Consider the following 18,827-nt stretch of genomic DNA (forward strand, 5'->3'; position numbering starts at 1 on the left):
AAGCAAAAGTTTGGAGTGCTCCAGAAATTCTTAAACATGTAGGCTTGTATAGTCTTATTTATAAAAATAACTAACAAAAAATAAAACATAGAACTACCATATGATCCAGCAATCTCATTCTTGGGTATATATCCAGACAAAAGTTTCCTTGAAAAAGACAACATGCACCTGCATGTTCATTGCAGCACTATTCACAATAGCCAAGACATGGAAACAACCCTAATGCCCATCGACAGATGATTGGATCTGGAAGATGCGGTATATATACACAATGGAATACTACTCAGCCATGAAAAAGAACAAAATCATGCCATTTGCAGCAACATGGATGGAACTAGAGACTCTCATACTGAGTGAAGTAAGTCAGAAAGAGAAAGACAAATACCATATGATATCACTTCTATCTGGAATCTAATATAAGGCACAAAGGAACCTTTCCACAGAAAAGAAAATCATGGACTTGGAGAAAAGACTTGTGGTTGCTAAGGGGGAGGGGCAGGGAGTGGGATGGATGGGGTGTTTGGGGTTAACAGATGCAGACTATTGCTTTTGGAATGGATTGGCAATGAGATCCTGCTGTGTAGTGCTAGGAACTATGTCTAGCCACTTATGATGGAGCATGATAATGTGAGAAGAAAGAATGTGTACATGTATGTGTAACTGTGTCACCATGCTGTATGTACAGCAGAAAATTGACAGAATGCTGTAAACCAGCTATAATGGAAAAAAATAAAAATCATTATATAAAAAATAAAATAGGAGTTCCCGTCGTGGCGCAGTGGTTAACGAATCCGACTAGGAACCATGAGGTTGCGGGTTCGGTCCCTGCCCTTGCTCAGTGGGTTAACGATCCGGCGTTGCCGTGAGCTGTGGTGTAGGTTACAGACGCGGCTCGGATCCCGCGTTGCTGTGGCTCTGGCGTAGGCCGGTGGCTACAGCTCCGATTCGACCCCTAGCCTGGGAACCTCCATATGCCTCGGGAGCGGCCCAAGAAATAGCAACAACAGCAACAACAACAACAACAACAGACAAAAAGACAAAAGACAAAAAAATAAATAAATAAATAAAAAAAAATAAAATAAAATAAAACAAACATCTTTCCTTCATTTTCTCTTTTGACTACATCTTTGTTAACATCTTGAAACTCATTCAGAGTTCTATATATTTTTGTGAAAATTGTTATCATATATTATTAAATATGGGAAATACCTATCTTTAGGTAGGTCCAAGCTGAGTATTCTTTGAGGTAATATATTAATATTAGTTCATTTATGAGAAATTTAGGAACTCATATTAAACCTGTGCATAAAATTTTTATTCCAGCTGTGTTATACTTTATTGATACCAATAGCTCTTAAGGGTACATAGGTGTTTTCTCTGCCTTTTAAAATTTGCCCCTGCTTCCCAGAAACAGTATGTATTTCTTCAGATTATAAATATTCCTGTATCTAAAATAGTATTTGAATTTGAACATCCAACTCTGTTATGTTGTCTGTTTTACCTCTGGTCATAAAATGTTCCAGTAATGGATGATCCATGATATTAAATGTGTGTGTGTGTGTTTGTGGGTGCCTGTGTGTGTGTGTGCATACACGTCTGCTCCAAAATTTTAATTCTAGAATTCTGTTGTAGCATTAAAGCTGATTTAATTTTAATTTTTATCTTGACTCATCTTTTTATACTGTCTAAAATTTTATTATTCCATGAACATGAATCTATTACTTTTAAAATAATAAATATGATGAAAATGTTTTGGAATTAGCTAGAGTTGATGGTTGTACAAAATTGTGAATGTAGTAAATGTCATTGAATTTTTCACTTAAAATGGTTAATTTTGGAGTTCCTGTTGTGCCTCAACAAGTTAGCTACCCAGCTAGTATCCATGAGGATTCAGGCTCAATGCCTGGCCTCACTCAGTGGGTTTAACTGGTGTTGCTGCAAGCTGTGGCATAGGTTGCAGATGTAGCTCAGATCCGGCATTGCTGTGGCTGTGGTTTAGGCCTAAAGCTGCAGCTCTGTTTCAACTCCCTAATCTGGGAACTTCCATAAGCTGCAGGTGCAGCCCTAAGAAGAAAAAAAAAAAAAGTTAATTTTATTGTATATGAATTTCATCTCAATAAAAAATAATAAATACTACCTTGAATTTTCAAAAATCTCTAAAGAAAGTATGCATATGTTTGTGTACCATATATGTGTATGTATATAAAAATATATATATATAAACATTCATCACAAATCAATTCCCACAAAGTTGCTATATAAAATATAGTGCTTTAGATATCATTGAATCCAGTGCTCTTCTGCTAGTACTTCACCTGTGAAAGGAAGGGACTCAGAGGGTATCAAGCAGAACCAGTTAATTTTCTTTTATAGGTAGAAAAGGATTTCAACTACTAGCCAATTTGATCAACCACTAGTCTAAATCAAATTCTCATTTAGCAAAAAAACCTCTAAGGCCAAGAAAATATTTTTTGAAGTTGTTTCCATTATACCAAAGCCACTCACTGAATTCTTAACTCCTGATACCCAAATAAATATCCTATTCAAAAATTATTATTATCCCATTACCTAAGTATTTGTTGAAACAAAGAACGGATCAAAGATGGTGTTTATACAATGCCATAGGGAACCTATCAGTAAAGAGTGTCACTGTTTTGTTTTGTTTTTTGGCTGCAGCCACTGGCCAGGGATCAAACCCATGCCACAGTAGTGACAACATTGGATCCTTAACCCGCTGAGACACCAGGTAACTCCAAGAGTGTCACTTTTCAAATCTCACAGAAGTTCCCATCTAACTCAGGAACAGATCTGCTCTAGACATTTCTGTACCAAGGAACAATTCTAAACTTGGCCTTGGATTTACAAATGCAAACACTCCAGCATTTTGGTCACACAGAACTAGTGCAGCAGCAATGATCAAGATAGAGGGTGAGTGCAGAGAATGGTTTATTAATATATACTTCAAGAGAGTGTGGCATATATATTGCTCAAAATATGACCAAAGGACTGCAGCGCAAGGCTCTTCAAAAGGCAAAGGAAAACAGGTGGCAAGGTGTGATTCCAAGGTAAATGAGCTGCCTTAGGCTTTGTTACATATCTCATTTTGCATAGCTTTACCAAAAAAAAAAAAAAAACTTTTGGTATTTTTTAAACTTATATTCAAATTCCTTCAATTTACATCTCAAAATATTCCTCCAGAAAACTAATAGAAGAAAGAAAGAAATAAAGAAAGAAAGAAAGAAAAAAAGAAAGAAAAAGAAAGAAAGAAAGAAAGAAAGGGCTTGTATGATCCTGTCTTAACTTTTACTAAAAGGTGGTAGCTAGGGTCAAAGAGAAAGGTGGGGTTCCCATCATGGCTCAGAGGAAACAAATCTGACTAGCATCCATGAGGACTCAGGTTCAATCCCTGACCACTCAGTGCGTTAAGGATCTGGCATGGCTGTGAGCTGTGGTGTAGATCACAGACACAGCTCGGATCTGGCGGATCTGGTGTTACTGTGGTGTAGGCCAGCTGCTACAGCCCCGATTCGACCCCTAGCCTGTGAACCTCCATATGCCGTGGGTGCAGCCCTAATGAGATCAAAAAAAAAAAAAAAAAAAAAAAAGGAGAAAGTTATCCACCATCCTGAACAAAAGTTTGCCCTTTATCAAGGTGTTCTGCCCACTATTGGCGAATAGCCACCTCAAATGCAATGCCTCAGACAAAACATTTTATTGTCTGTAGATTTTGTAAGTCAGAAATTTGTACTTTTTTTCTTTTCCCTCTAGCTTCATTGAGACATAATTAACATATAACATTGTGTAAGTTTAAGATGTACAATGTGATGATTTGATGTATGTAACATTGTGAAATGATTACTGCGAGAAGGTTACTCAATACATCCATCTTCTCACCTCATTACCCTTTTATTTCCCTTATTTGTTGCTGCTGTTGAGAACATTTTAAGATTACCTCTCTTTGCTACTCTGAAGTATACAGTACAGTAATAGTAACGATAATCATCATGATGTGTTTTAGACTCTCGGAACTTATTCATCTCAGACCTGGATGTGTGTACCCCTTTAACCACCTTTATCCATTTCCCCCACCCTCCTGCCCCCTCTATCCCCGGCAACTTCCAATCTGCTCTCTGTTCCTATGAGTTTGATATAAGTGATATCATGCAATATTTATCTTTCTCTGTCTGACTTACTTCACTGAGCGTAATGCCCTCCAGTTTCACCCATGTATCATAAATGGCAATATTTCCTTATTTTTTTAATGGCTGAATGTTATTCTATTGTATATATAGTACCACATTTCTTTATGTATTTATCCCTTGATAGACACTTAGGTTGTTTCCCAAGTGTCTTGGTTTATAGGATAGAACACGTAGATTTATAGGTTAAATGCAGAGATGCACATATCTCTTCTTCCAGATAGTGATTTCATTTTAGTCTCAGATCAATATCTAGAAGTGAGACTGTTGGATCATAGGATAGTCCTCTTTTTAAATTTTTTTCAGGAAGCTTCCATACTGTTTTCCATTTTCCATTTCCCCCAGGGTGCACAAGCATTCCCTTTTCTCTACATCCTCCTCAACATTTGTTTTCTCTTGTCTTTTACATAATAGTCTTCTAGCAGATGTAAGATGATATCTCATTGTGGTTTTCATTTGCATTTCTTTGATGGATGAGTGATGTTGCACATTTTCATATGCCAGTTGGCCATTTATTTTATTTGAAAAATATCTCTTTCGTTTCTTCTCCCATTTTTAAAATTGGATTACCTTTTAGTTTTGTCGATTTTTTTTTTTTTTCCTGTGCAGAAGATTTTCAGCCTGATGTAGTCCCACTCGCTTATTTTTGCTTTCGTTGGTTGTGCTTTTGTTATTAGGTCCAAAAATGTTTTGCAAAACCAATGTCAAGGGGCTTTTCTTTCATGTTTTCTCCTGGAAATTTTATGGTTTCAGGTCTTACATTTAAATCTTCAATCCATTTTGAGTTTACTTCTATGAGTGATGTAAGTAAAGGGCCAGTTTTATTCTTTTGTATGTGGATATCCAGTTTTCTCAATCTAGTTTCTCCTTTCTCCATTGAGTAGTCCTGGCTCCTTTATCCAATATTACTTAACTGTATATGCAAGGGTCTATTTCTGGACTCTCAATTCTGTTCCATTGGTCTCTGTATCTGTTTCTATGCCAGACATAATCTTTTTTTTTTTTTTTTTTTTTTTTTTTTGTCTTTTTGTCTTTTCTAGGGCTGCACTAGTGGCATATGGAGGTTCCCAGACTAGGGGTCTAATTGGAGCTGTAGCCACAGGCCTACGCCAGAGCCACAGCAACTCAGGATCTGCATCTGCACCCTACACCACAGCTCATGGCAACGCCGGATCCTTAACCCACTGAGCAAGGCCAGGGATCAAACCCACAACCTCATGGTTCCTAGTCAGATTCATTAACCACTGAGCCATGACGGGAACTCCCTCTGTGCCAGATTTAGATATCTAAGTTAATATTCCCCAAAGCGTTATCAATATCAACATCAATATCTTTATCATCATAGTTACCTTTTGATAGGTGCCTACTTTATTCCAGCTCTTCGTCAAGGCCCTTTTCATGTTAGGCTTTAATAGTAACAGAGCCATTGTTATTATTAGAAGGTATTTCAATTCAAAATATCCACATACTAACAAAATACCCACATACAAAATATCCACAAATCAGGCTAGGCACAGCTATATCTTGGTATCAAAGTACCACCCCCACCAGTTCTAGTAGCCTAATAACATATAGTTAAGTATATCTTTAAAAAGATCCCTATCTATAGTTCGATCCTTGGACTCGCTCAGTGGGTTAAGGATCCGGCGTTGCTGTGGCTGTGGTGTAGGCTGGCAGCTACAGCTCTGATTTAACCCCTAGCCTAAGAACCTCCATATGCCATGGGTGCGGCCCTAAAATAAATAAATAAAAATAAATAAATAAATAGTAAAGGGATGCTTGATCTGGCATATATAACCTCCAGGTTTACTATGGAAGGGTATGATAAGGATAGAGGAATCACAGATCTAAATGCTATAGTGTCAAGGCAACATAAACATGGCTTTCACAGAAATGCTATGCTCAGAATTAGTAATTTGTCATTGACATCACTGCCAAGGAAATATTTGGGAAAAGCTAATGGCCTCTGGCACACTCCCACTCCCACTCCCCTCATTCTTCTTCAGCCCCAGCCTGTCTCGAGTTTTATTGGTTGAATATTTCTTTTTCTTTGAATGGTAGATTTATTTTGCCAGGACCCAGGAGGAATTTGCTTTCACCATAGAACTCATTGACCTGCAACTTCACTGGACTCCTCCATAATAAGACTATCATTTAGTAGCTGGCTAAAAATCCATAGTAATATGTATATACAATTGAAGAAATAAAGAAAAGAACATTCCAATTCCCTTGTAACAGAAACCACTGAGAGAAAATGCTCTAGCTAGAATTAAGGATCTTAGTAAGGGTGACTGGGACTAGAGTAATAACAAGCCATTGCTTCTGAATAGTGATTTATAAATTTTAAAGCACTTTGATATACCAACCTTTTTAAATATATATCAGTCCATCTAAGGAAGACAGAATAAGTATTAACATTACTATGTCCAGATAATATATTTAGGATCAAAGAAATTAAGAGACATGTCCCAAAGCAACACTTATTAAAGTGAGAGGATTGAAATTCAGGTTTTCAGACACTCCCCCATTATTCATTTTACTTCAAATATTAAATTAGGCAGTAGGACAAAGTTTTTAAGAAGTATCACATTCTTGGACCACTTGAATTGCATAGAAAAGGCATCTGCTTTCTTAGATTAAGCGTAGTAATAATGAAGCAGACAAAGCTTTAGAAATGGATGTTCTTTGGGTCACAGCTCTATTCAGAAGCTTAAAACAGCTCAGCAGACAAAGACTCAGACACAGAAATCTCAGGAACTGAATGATATCCAGGAGCCATATGTTACCTGAGCTGGGAACCCAGAAGGTTATGGGAGTGAGAACCTAGTGTGCTGATGCAGTAGGAAACAAACTCAGATTTACTCTCTAGGTATGTGGTAATCTGCAATACATCAAACAAAAAACAAATCGGGATTTAGTAGGAGATACTAATTCAAGAGAACTACTGTAAGAAAAGTAAAAGGAAGCAGTGCAATAGAGAAAATGCTCTGTAATAGGAAAAATGATCTGCAAGCATCTCAAACATTAGATAAAAAAGGATTTTCTCTTCTATGGAAGATTAAACAAGGATGCAAAGAAATGGGTGTGTGGAAATGAGATGAAAGTGTAGCATGAGCAGACAATTCATCATAAAAGAGTTTTATCCTGATGTCAGCCTATTTTCTCCAGGAGTTTATGATAACTCAGGCTGAGAGTGGGCCTAAATTCAGGAGCCTGGGAAAAGGAGGGAACTGTAATCAAAGTTTGGTTAACAAGCAATTGTTCTTATTGGTCAATGGGGACAAGCAATTCAGCTAATCGTTTATGAAGGAAAGAATGAGAATTTGAAAGGCCTGTTTCTGGTCTTGTAAGAGGTAAACTGGAGAAGTATCCATGAATCTTATCCAAGTCCTATAGTGAAAGATGTTTCTTAGAATTAAGTTATTTGGGGGGAAAAAAAAGGGGGGGGGTAATTTCTTACCTGTGATTCCTTTCTATGGCCATATGGCTCTGGCAAAGTTTAACATTGTGTATATATGTGTGTTTGTGTGTGTGTGTGTTGATGTAAACCTATCATTTTATTTCTTAATTTTTAAAGCTGAAGTATAATTGACATGCCATATTATATAAGTAACAGTTGTACAATATAGTGATTCATAGTTTTAAAGGTTATATTCTATTTACAGTTACTAGAAAATATTTACTGTATTCTCTATGTTGTACAATATTATCTTTGTAGCTTAGTGTAGACTTCACAGTTTGTACCTCTTACTCCTCCACCCCTATGTTGCTCCTCATCCTTTCCCTCTCCCCAGGGGGAACCACTAGTTTGTTCTCTATATCTGTGAGTCTGCTTCTCTTTTGTTATAGCCACTAGTTTGCTGTATTTCTTAGATTCTGTTCATCCAGTTTTTTGTCTATGCGTCAGGGAATAGTATCTTCGACACAAGTAAAAGTAGTCTTCAGAGGAATACTGTCAAATTGGTATAATAAGACAAACATTTGCTGTTATTACTATCTACATGTAATTTGTTGACCATGGAGCTTGATAACTAATACATGTAGTATTTAGTCCTAACAGTGATGTGTTATTTAACCAGAGTACATAAATTAGTGCAAGCATTTGTCCTATTAAACATCACCTTGGTAATTTCCTAGATTAAAATATTTGCTAAAGTATAGAACTAGGCATGTTAATTTTGATAAATGTGGGTAGTTGAAACTGGGAATTTTCAAAGCGCAGACCAAAGAGTACAGACCAAAGAAATGATAAATTGCTGTAAGAGCAGCAAAAGCATTATAATACTGATGAAATACTGTGCAGGAAAAGTGAAAGTAGATATAGTAGTAGTATAGTTCTAAGGTTACCTTCTATATTAAAATAGTTATTAAAAATGGAATTCATTTAGAGTCCAAATGTATTCTGAACAATAACAAAATTAATTTCAGCCATGGCAAATCACAATTGGATCTGCAGAAACACACTTCTAGCATCACCCTTGTCATTAAGGAAATTAATTTTTTAATAATTGTCAAATATTAAAAACACAAAATAAATTATAAAAAGTAGTGAGTGACAAAAGTGATCTCTGTTTATAAATAACAGTTAAGGCCTCATCATGGTAACTGTGATGCCTATCATGTACTTAGACTGCAGCTTTAAACTTCAGCTATCAGGTAGATAGAAGATCTGGTCACTTCACTTTAATTCCTATAGTCTCAACTATGTCTTAAAAGTGAGAGGGAAAAGTTAACTAATCTTTAATTCTGCAGCATTGTTTATGGAGAATAGTTTAAGGGATAATAAAATATTTGATTTGAATAATAATATACAATTTAAGTTACATAATCATACATATCACGGAAAAGAAGGGAATTCCTGGTAGTGAGCTTCCACTATGTAGTAGGCACTACATGTGTATTACATCATATATAGTTCTAACAAGAAATCCACAACTTTTGTATGAAGAAATTGAGGAACAAACAGGTAAAGTACTTGTCTTATGTTACCTCTGGGAAAAATTGGACTTCGATGGAAAACTGTGAATTGACTAGAGGACACCCCTCCAGATTGTATGATGTTAGCCTTTCATTGGCTTTGAGCTACTGTACAATACCTTGTAAGTTGAAGTTAACTGATAGATGTGCAAAAATCTTCTAATCCTGTAAAGAATCATTTTCCTTCCTTTCTACCATGTGGAAAACCATACTTGCTCCCATTTACATAATCACTTCAATATAACAGATACGCACACACAATGTATACATAACATCTAACTGGTTTCGGTATTAAAGAGAATACAATCTTTAGAATGTGTTCTTTTTTTTTTTTTTTTTTTTTGGTATTTTTGTCTTTTTAGGGCTGCATCTGGGGCATATGGAGGTTCCCAGGCTAGGGGTCCAATTGGAGCTGTAGCTGCTAGCCTATGCCACAGGCACAGCCATGTGGGATCCAAGCTGCAACTTCAACCAGCCTACACCACAGCTCACAGCAATGCCGGATCCTTAAACCACTGAGTGAGGCCAGGGATCGAACCCATGTTCTCATGGATGCTAGTCAGATTCGTTAACCACTGAGCCATGACAGGAACACCATCAGTGTGTTCATTTTTATATCTGCACAACAGTTGCAATTTTACCTTTTCTGAAAATCATTTTTTAAACAAACCTGAATTTTGCACCATAGAGCAAGGTTTTGAAACTTGGATTTTCTGTTATTTATTTATTTATTTATTTATTTATTTATTTATTTATTGGCCATAGTTCTCAGGCCAGTGATCCAATCTGAAAGCTTGGATTTTTCTGATTCAAAAGTTCATGGTTTCTCAAGTATCTTTCCTCATGAGAATCCTGGGCAGCTGGGAGAAGAACTACATGTATTCTCAATGGCCATAAAGTGAACAGGCTGAGAGAAAGAACATTTTCTTGACAGAGACGATATCCTTGTTTAAATGGCATATTCAGCCATAGCTCTCTAGTACTTGGACTCGTCTAGCAATCTTTTTTGCCAAATAACTGTGCTGGGATGATGTTTTCCTGCACAAAGAGAAATGATCAAATCTTTGAAGTGGCACCGAAATGTTAAAGAAACAGTAAGAAGATTTTCATAGAGACAAAGCAGTAGGAGAGAATGACCTGTGATGCATACCAGCAAGAGGATTTGAGGGTCCAGGATAAAGACATTTGATTAGCTAGCTTGGGGGAGAAAGAAATCAATAGGAATGGGAAGCCCAAATTCAATCTTGGATAGGGAGTACTTTTTCAAAGCTTCATACATAATATTTTCTTTTTTATATTTATTGCTTTATTTTTTCCATTGTAGCTGGTTTACAGTGTTCTGTCAATTTCCTACTATACACAAGTTGACCCAGACACACATACATATATACATTCTTTTTTACTCACATTATCATGCTCCATCATAAGTGACTAGGTATAGTTCCCAGTGCTATATAGCAGGATCTCATTGCTTATCATACATAATATTTTTAGCTAGATAAGTTTAGAAAAAAAATCCCACTTGCCTTGTCTTTGATGAACTAAAAAAACATCTACCATCTAAAATAAAAAGAATTTGAAATTAAAATATAATAATAACCCTGAATAAAACAAAAACTCTAAAAATAGGGCATTTATACATTTAACCTTCACTAAACCTTGTATTGATAAGCTGATCCGAAAGATAAATTTGGGAGAACAAAGATGATTCAGCTGAATAGTTATTAAATAGAAGTGGAAATCAAGGTCAAGGATAATTAAGGGAAATTGAATTATAACGATTTACGCTATTGCTGAAGAGAAAAGACTAGACAAAGTGGTTCCCCAAAATCCTTTTTATTGATTTAGTTTCATTTGACCATTTCAAGAGCTAATCTGACACAGGCTATTATTTCATCCTGTTAGTGCAAGTATCATAATGACCAAATTAACAAAATACTCTAGATAAATGGTTGATAAATGATTGGAAAATAATGTTTAGTAATTGAATATTGAAATTTTCCAAAAAACTAAGTATGTCTTTGTAGAAAGATGAGGAGCTTAGAAAGAGAATTAAGTTATTTTGGAAACTGGCTCTCCATATACACACCTGAGCAGTATCCAGGATAATTATCAAATAACTCAATGATTTGATACTTGCATACACATTCCCTTCCTAGAGCATTTCAGTAACACCTATGTTCACAGAGTTTTATAAGTTACAAGTATTGTAAGACTAACTTTGATAAGAGTGTATGTAGTTTCTTTCAAAACTCAAATTGTCAGTGACAGAGGAAATAAGTAAAAAAGAATTATTGATGTTTTCTCTTTTCCCACCAATTTGTACTTACTTAAGAATATATTTCAGAGGTAATTTCAGACTCTTTTGAGTTTTATATTCACAGGAAAGTATTTTCTAATTTTCATTCAGAAAAATTTAACCAAAGCACAAATTCACATGTTCAGGAGATATATACTGCAGACTTACTGTGTCAGGATAAGTACTTTGGGAGCAGCACTAGAGGGGACCTACTGAGTTCCTATTGTCTGATAATGACCAGTCTATTAGTGGAAGATCCAGATGTTAAGGATAGAATAAATTATTTGATTGATGTTTTATAATGCTACAAAAAAGAGAAAATAGGTGTAATAAAAACATAAGAGGGCACTTTACCTGGTATTTGTGACAAGAAGCTATACACCCTACATTATTTTGGAATCATTTATAAATATTAATGTTAGACTATATGGTCATATTTATTTTAAGCTTATTTCAGTTCTGCTCTGAGTTTATGACAAGCATCTTATCTAGGAAATAAAAATATGAATCTCACTTGCAACATATAGAAATAGCTTTGGTCACAAACCTTTCCTATATTGTCATTCAGAGGAAAATATAGGAAGTTATTTACATGGTTTCATATGAGTGATTATAAAACTCAAATGCCTCACAAGCTAATAAAGGAACATTTTTTTTTCCAAATTGGTAGCAAGTCAGACAAAAGACAAAAACCGTCACTTAGAGAGGTGATTATAGATTTATAAAATGATTTTAAAGTATTTTGATTTTATGTGGTCGAATATATATGACACTAATCTGGAAAATTCTGGAAAAATAAGTGTCACATGTGGGAATTTATTTTGAAGATATATTTATTAAAACCTTAAGATCCTCACATAAGTAGAACCGGAAGTTTATTAACAATAAATGTGTATAAAAATAGAAAGAAAAATCAGTGAACCAATCAATAGAAGATGTTCTATATCATATTAAACAAAATATATCACAGATGGTTCAATAATGTAAACTTAAAAACATAAAATGGGAGTTATCTGGTGGTTTGGCAGGTTGGGAATCTGACATTGTCACTGCTGTGGTTCAGGTCACTGCTGTGGTATGGGTAAAATCCCTGACCCAGAAACTTCCACATACTAAAGGAGAGGCAAAAATAATAATAATAATAATAATTTTTTAAATACATATAAAATGTATGTTATAAAAATTCAGTCAATTTTTAAGCATAAGTTTTATTTAAAGTGTTTAGTCAGGGGATCCCGTCGTGGCCCAGTGGAAACAAATCTGACTAGCAACTATGAGGAGGCAGGTTCGCTCCCTGGCCTCACTCAGTGGATTAAGGATCCGGCATTTCCATGAGCTATGATGTATGTCCCAGACACGGTTCAGATCTGGCATTGCTGTGGCTGTGGTGTAGGCTGGCAGCTACGGTTCTAATTCCATCCCTAGCCTGGGAACTTCTGTATGCTGAGGATGCAGCCCTAAAAAAATAAAAAATAAAGTGTTTAGTTAGTGTTTTTCAGTGGTGAAAAATAATTTCATTGGCATAATTATGTAAGAAAATTCAAAGCATAAGATAGCTTAGACACAGAAGACATATCTTTAAGAAAACTTAAATTTAAAATATCAAGTGAAAAATGTTGCACATATTAGAAATAAAAACTACTTATTCTTAATTTGTAATTAATTTTCACCAGTAAATGACACTATTAATAAGACAGAGGGCAAAGGAAAGAAACAAATGATACAATTTGACAGCCCACAAACAGAAGATTTGCCAATGGTAAATGAACATTTAAAATGACTTTCAGGGAGTTCTATAGAGGTTCAGCAGGTTAAGAACCTGACATTGTCCCCATAAGCATGTAGGTTTGATTCCCTGGTCTTGCTCAATGGGTTATGGACCTAGTGTTGCAACAACCTGTGACATAGATCACAGGTACAGCTTGGATCTGGCACTGCTATGGCTGTGGCATAGGCCAGCAACTTCAGCTCCCATTCAAGCCCTTGCCTAGGGATTTCCACACTGTAAGTGTGGCCATAAAAAGAAAAAAATAAAATAAAATGACTTTCAGTATTTTAATTAATAAGCACAAAATTGATAATTGACTGTATTTCTGCGAAATTTTTAACTGGACTGTGCCAAATTATGCTTTTCTTTTTTTAATATGATTTTTATGTTTTCCATTATAGTCTATTTACAGTGTTCTGTCGATTTCTACTAGATTCTGCTTTTCTGATTTAAGACTTGTTTATGTAAATATATGTTATTTGATTATGAGGGCCAGGAAGAAGTTAAGACAATACATTAGAGAGTAACTGTGTGTGTGTGTGTGTGTGTGTGTGTGTGTGTGTGTGTGTGTGTATGAGTGTAGGTTGGAGAGGTGAGGAGTGCATACTACAGATGTGGTAATTAGAAAATTCATTTTCCAGGAGATGATATTTGAAATGGAACTTGAAGGATCATGAGTCATGCATATAAAGACCTAAAGGAAGAATGATCCTGGCTTATGGTAAAATAACTGAAATATGATAAACAGCTTAGAATATTTCAAAATCAGAAAGAAGAGCAATATGGTAGAGATCAAGTAAAATGAGAAAAAAAGTGGAAGTAAGTGAGGAACAAACAGGTGAATAACTTGCCTTATATCACCTCTAGAATGCACTCTAAGATAGAGGGAGCAGAGGCAGCAATTTGGAATTCTGGGAAGGACTTTGGAATTGATTCTAAGTGTCACCAGAAGCCACTTATGGATTTGAGGCTGGACAAGGCTGCTGTGTGGAGTCCATACTGTTGAGGTGGGATGACTCAAAATTTAGGCAGAAAGTCATCGGTATTTGAAATATGATCATCATTCAGAGTCAGGTTCTAGCTGTGCTGCTAAAGAGAAATAGATTCAAAATAGATTTTAGATAATGACAACAGAGTTGATAAGCAGTTAGATATGGTTGAGACAAGTCAAGAATACAGGATAATATTTTTTCCATTTCCTAAGAAATTAGGTGGAAGGTTGATATTTATTGATATGGTTCTGGGTAGATCTCTTCCTTCAGCTTCACTGAATCCTGGGTTTCTTTCTCCAAAAGGATTCATTCATGGGTCCTTGCTTATTCTGCTTGATTTTGCTTTTGTCCACATAAAGTTTTCCTTCCTATTGCTCATTTAGCCAGGCTTCAGTGACTTTGGTCTGATCATCAGACAGACAACATCCTTGAACAGTCTTCACCAGATCCACTAGTTGCATGAGGTCTAATCTTTTTAAAATACTTCTTATATTTTTATCTCTTGTAGCTGTTCCCCTTTTCTGATCACACACTAAATGATACAGCTGCTTTCACTGATTCAAAAGAGATGAGAAGTGGCATTATTTTTCACTGAATAATATCCCATTGTAGAAATATATCACAACTTCTTTATCTATTCATCTGTCGATGGACATTTAGGTTGATCCCATGTCTCAGCTATTGTAAACAGTGCTGAAAAAAACTTTGGGGTTCATGTATCTTTTCAAACTACTGCTTTCTCTAGATATATACCCAAGGGTGGGAATGCAGGATTACGTGGTAACTTTGGGGTGCATGTATCTTTTCAAACTATTGCTTTCTCTAGATATATACCCAAAGGTGGGAATGCAGGATTATATGGTAACTCCATTTTCAGTTTTTAAGGAACCTCCATACAGTTCCCTATAATGACTCTACTAATTTACATTTTCACTGACAGTGTAGGAGGGTTGCTTTTTCTCCACATCCACTCCAGTGCTTATTATTTGTAGACTTCATGGATTGACCTGGAGATTATTACAGCAAGTGAAGTAGGCCAGACAAAGACAACTATCATATGATAGCACGTATATGTGGAATTAAAAAAAAAAAAAAAAAGATGCAGGGGTTCCCATCATGGCTCAGCAGAAACGAATCTGACTAGTATTCATGAGGACTGAGGTTTGATCCCTGGCCTCACTCAGTGGGTTAAGGATCCGGCATTGCTGTGAGCTCTGGTATAGGTTGCAATGTAGTTTTGATCCCATGCTGCTGGGGCTGTGGTGTAGGATGGTAGCTGCAGCTCCAATTGGACCCCTAGCCTGGGAACCTTTGTATGCCTAAAATAAAAAGACAAAATTTTTTTTAAATGATGCAGATGAACTTATATACAAAACAGATATAGACCTGAAGACATAGAAAACACACTTATGGATGGTTACCAAAGGAGAAAGGGTGGGAGGAGGGATGATTTAGGAATTTGGGATTAACATATACACACTACCCTATATAAAATAAATAACCAACAAGGTTCCACTGTATAGCACAGGGAACAATACTCAATATTTGTAATAGGAGTTCCCATTGCAGCAACAAATCTGACTAGGAACCATGAGGTTCAATCCCTGGCCTCTCTCAGTGGGTTAAGGATCTGGCATTGTCATGACCTGTGGTGTAGGTTGCAGACACAGCTCAGATCTGGTATTGCTATGGCTGTGGCATACGCAGGAAGCTGTAGCTCTGATTCGACCCCTAGCCTGGGAACCTCCATATGCCACAGGTGTGGCCCTAAAAAGACAAAAGACAAATATATATATATATATATTTTGTAATACTCTGTAAGGTGAAAGAACCTGAAAAAATATGTATAAGTGAATCATTTTGCTGTATACCTGAAACTAACACAACACTATAAATTAACTATATTCAATTTTTATAAAGTATTGAAACAGAAAGAAAGAGACAAAAAAAAAAAAACAGATGAGAAAAACATAGGTAGAGTTGAGGTAGGCTGGTGATTGTAGTAAAAAGAAAGATTCCCTATTTGATCAAATTTTTTCAGTGAATTGTGAGGTAAGGCCATGGGCACAGAGAGAGGGGATGGGGCTTATCAGAATGAAGAGTATCCTATCTAGGAAAAAAATATTAGGATATTTGATCATATTAAGTGACCATTTGAAACTTGTGGTAATTAATTTAAAATGCAATCCTGGATTGTGTGATTTTTTTCCACTAGTGATTTTCATGTAATTAAGAATCACCAACTGAAAACATCAGAATTTTCAGTCTCAGCTTAGCAAATACTAAAGGGATTTGTAGCAATCAACATAAATGAGGTTTTCAAATGTTGGTACGTACTACCTCTGACTTATATTTTGAATTAATATAATTTTTCTAAAGGATAGTACATGATTATATACATGGTTTATAATTTATACTCTATTAATAAAGACAACAACTAGTCTGATTAATAACTAGTAGTTTGTTGATTTTTGTAATTTATAAAGATCACTCCTATTAGAAGTCTATGGAGCTATCTAACAACCAAATATCATGATACCAGAGTTTATGGAATTTTTATTTTTTATTTTTATTTTTTATTATTATTATTGTTTTTTTTGCTGTTTCTTTGGGCCGCTCCCACGGCATATGGAGGTTCCCAGGCTAGGGGTCAAATCGGAGCTGTAGCCACCAGCCTAGCCTAGGCCAGAGCCACAGCAACGCCGGATCCGAGCCGCGTCTGCAACCTACACCACAGCTCACGGCAACGCCGGATCGTTAACCCACTGAGCAAGGGCAGGAACCGAACCAGCAACCTCATGGTTCCTAGTCGGATTCGTTAACCACTGCACCACGACGGGAACTCCGAATTTTTAGATGACTAGCTTATGGTATCAATTTTGTATGTAAGTCTGACAGCCCAATGCAGTAACAAACTGAAAAATGAAATTTATGTGTGCACTCTATGCAGATATCCTTTATCTCCACAGAGTTTACGGTTGTGTGGAAAGTGAGAACTCTTCACGCTAACAAGCAGGATTATATTTTGAAAATACATGGCAACATCTTCTGCTTTTTTTTCCAGCTGTGCCCATGGCATATGGAAGCTTCTGGGCCAGTGATTGAATCTATGCCACAGCAGTGACAATGCCAAATCTTTAACCTGTTATGCCGCAAGGGAACCCCAGCCTCTTTTATTTTTATATTATGCTTGTGAGCTCCATTTATTTTCTTTGATATTATGGAATAGTTACATTCTTTCCCCACTGCCTAATATCCCTTTCCTTTAAGGGACAAAAATATGTTCATTCCAAGTCTTTTTACAATTAACCTCTGGTGACTATGTACCTTAAATAAATCTATTCTCAATTTGAAAATGATATTTATAATACAAAATTAGATGTACAATAAAATTAACTATGAAATTCCCAAAGATCCCATTTAACTTCTCAGCTAATTTAATTATTTTAATTTTATAGTTAGGAGGCAGACTTAATGACAAGCACACCAATACCTATTAGTTTGAAAGCCAACAAAGGAGATCATAATCTATATTGATCAAGGAGATCTGATCTATAATTTCAGAGAAATAAAAATCCCTAAAAAGAAGATGCTTTTGTGGAGTTCCTGTAGTGGCTCAATGGAAATGAATCCGACTACCATCTATGAGGACGAGGTTCAATCCCTGGCCTTGCTCAGAGGGTTAAGGATCTGGCATTGCCTTGAGCTGTGGTATAGGTCACAGACATGGCTCAGATCCCACATTGCTGTGGCTGTTGTCTAGGCCAACAGCTACAGATCCAATTCAACCCCTAGCCTGGGAACCTCCATATGCCATGAGTACAGCCCCTGCCCCCCATAAAAAGCCAAAAAAAAAAAGATGCTTTAGGTATGTGTACAGTTTACATTTAGCGTAAGTGTGCATTATGAGAGTCAAATCATTCTTTTTTTTTTAACTTAAGATCATAGATTTTCTTAGCAAAAACACATCAAAAGATTTTTTTTTCTTGCACAATTTGTCCTTTAATTTTGGTCAATGGAAGCATTAGAAAAAAAAATTAGAAGCCACCAGGATCAATTTTCTTGTTTTCAAAAACCAAAACCAACTTCTTAAATGATACTTAATGGGAAAACAAAAACAACAGTCCTCCAATCAATGCTCATTTCAGGTAATAAGTATTACTGTGAACTTTTACTATGGGTCTTTTACCTGCTTTAAATTTTGAAAAAATTAAAAGTACAGAAAAATAAAGCAAAGCACAATAAACACTCATGTACTTGCAGTCTAAAACTTCAAGCACTCTGTACTCTCATTTCAAACATTTTAATTTTTATTATCATTTAAATAGTTCATCTATAGATGACGGCGAAGTCAATGCATTTATCGTAGGAACAGTGACAAATAAATGGAAATGTACATGAAATAAGACCCTGTCAGATAAAGGAAAATGTGCACCCCATTAGAATGACAAGATAATGTGTGTCAAGTGGAGTCAGGGAGTCTGGTGGGTCTCCACAATGCTGAGAAGTTGAGTGATTCAAAAGAATTAAGCATAGGGAAATCTACTCAGTACTGTGTAATAACCTGTATAGGAAAAGAACTTGAAAAGGAA

Source organism: Sus scrofa, chromosome 3 (genome assembly GCF_054392235.1).
Source record: "Sus scrofa isolate SSC_HxYL_T2T_F1_AM1 chromosome 3, Sscrofa_HxYL_maternal_Yorkshire_Landrace_v2.0, whole genome shotgun sequence".
In the NCBI taxonomy this organism is placed as follows: domain Eukaryota; kingdom Metazoa; phylum Chordata; class Mammalia; order Artiodactyla; family Suidae; genus Sus; species Sus scrofa.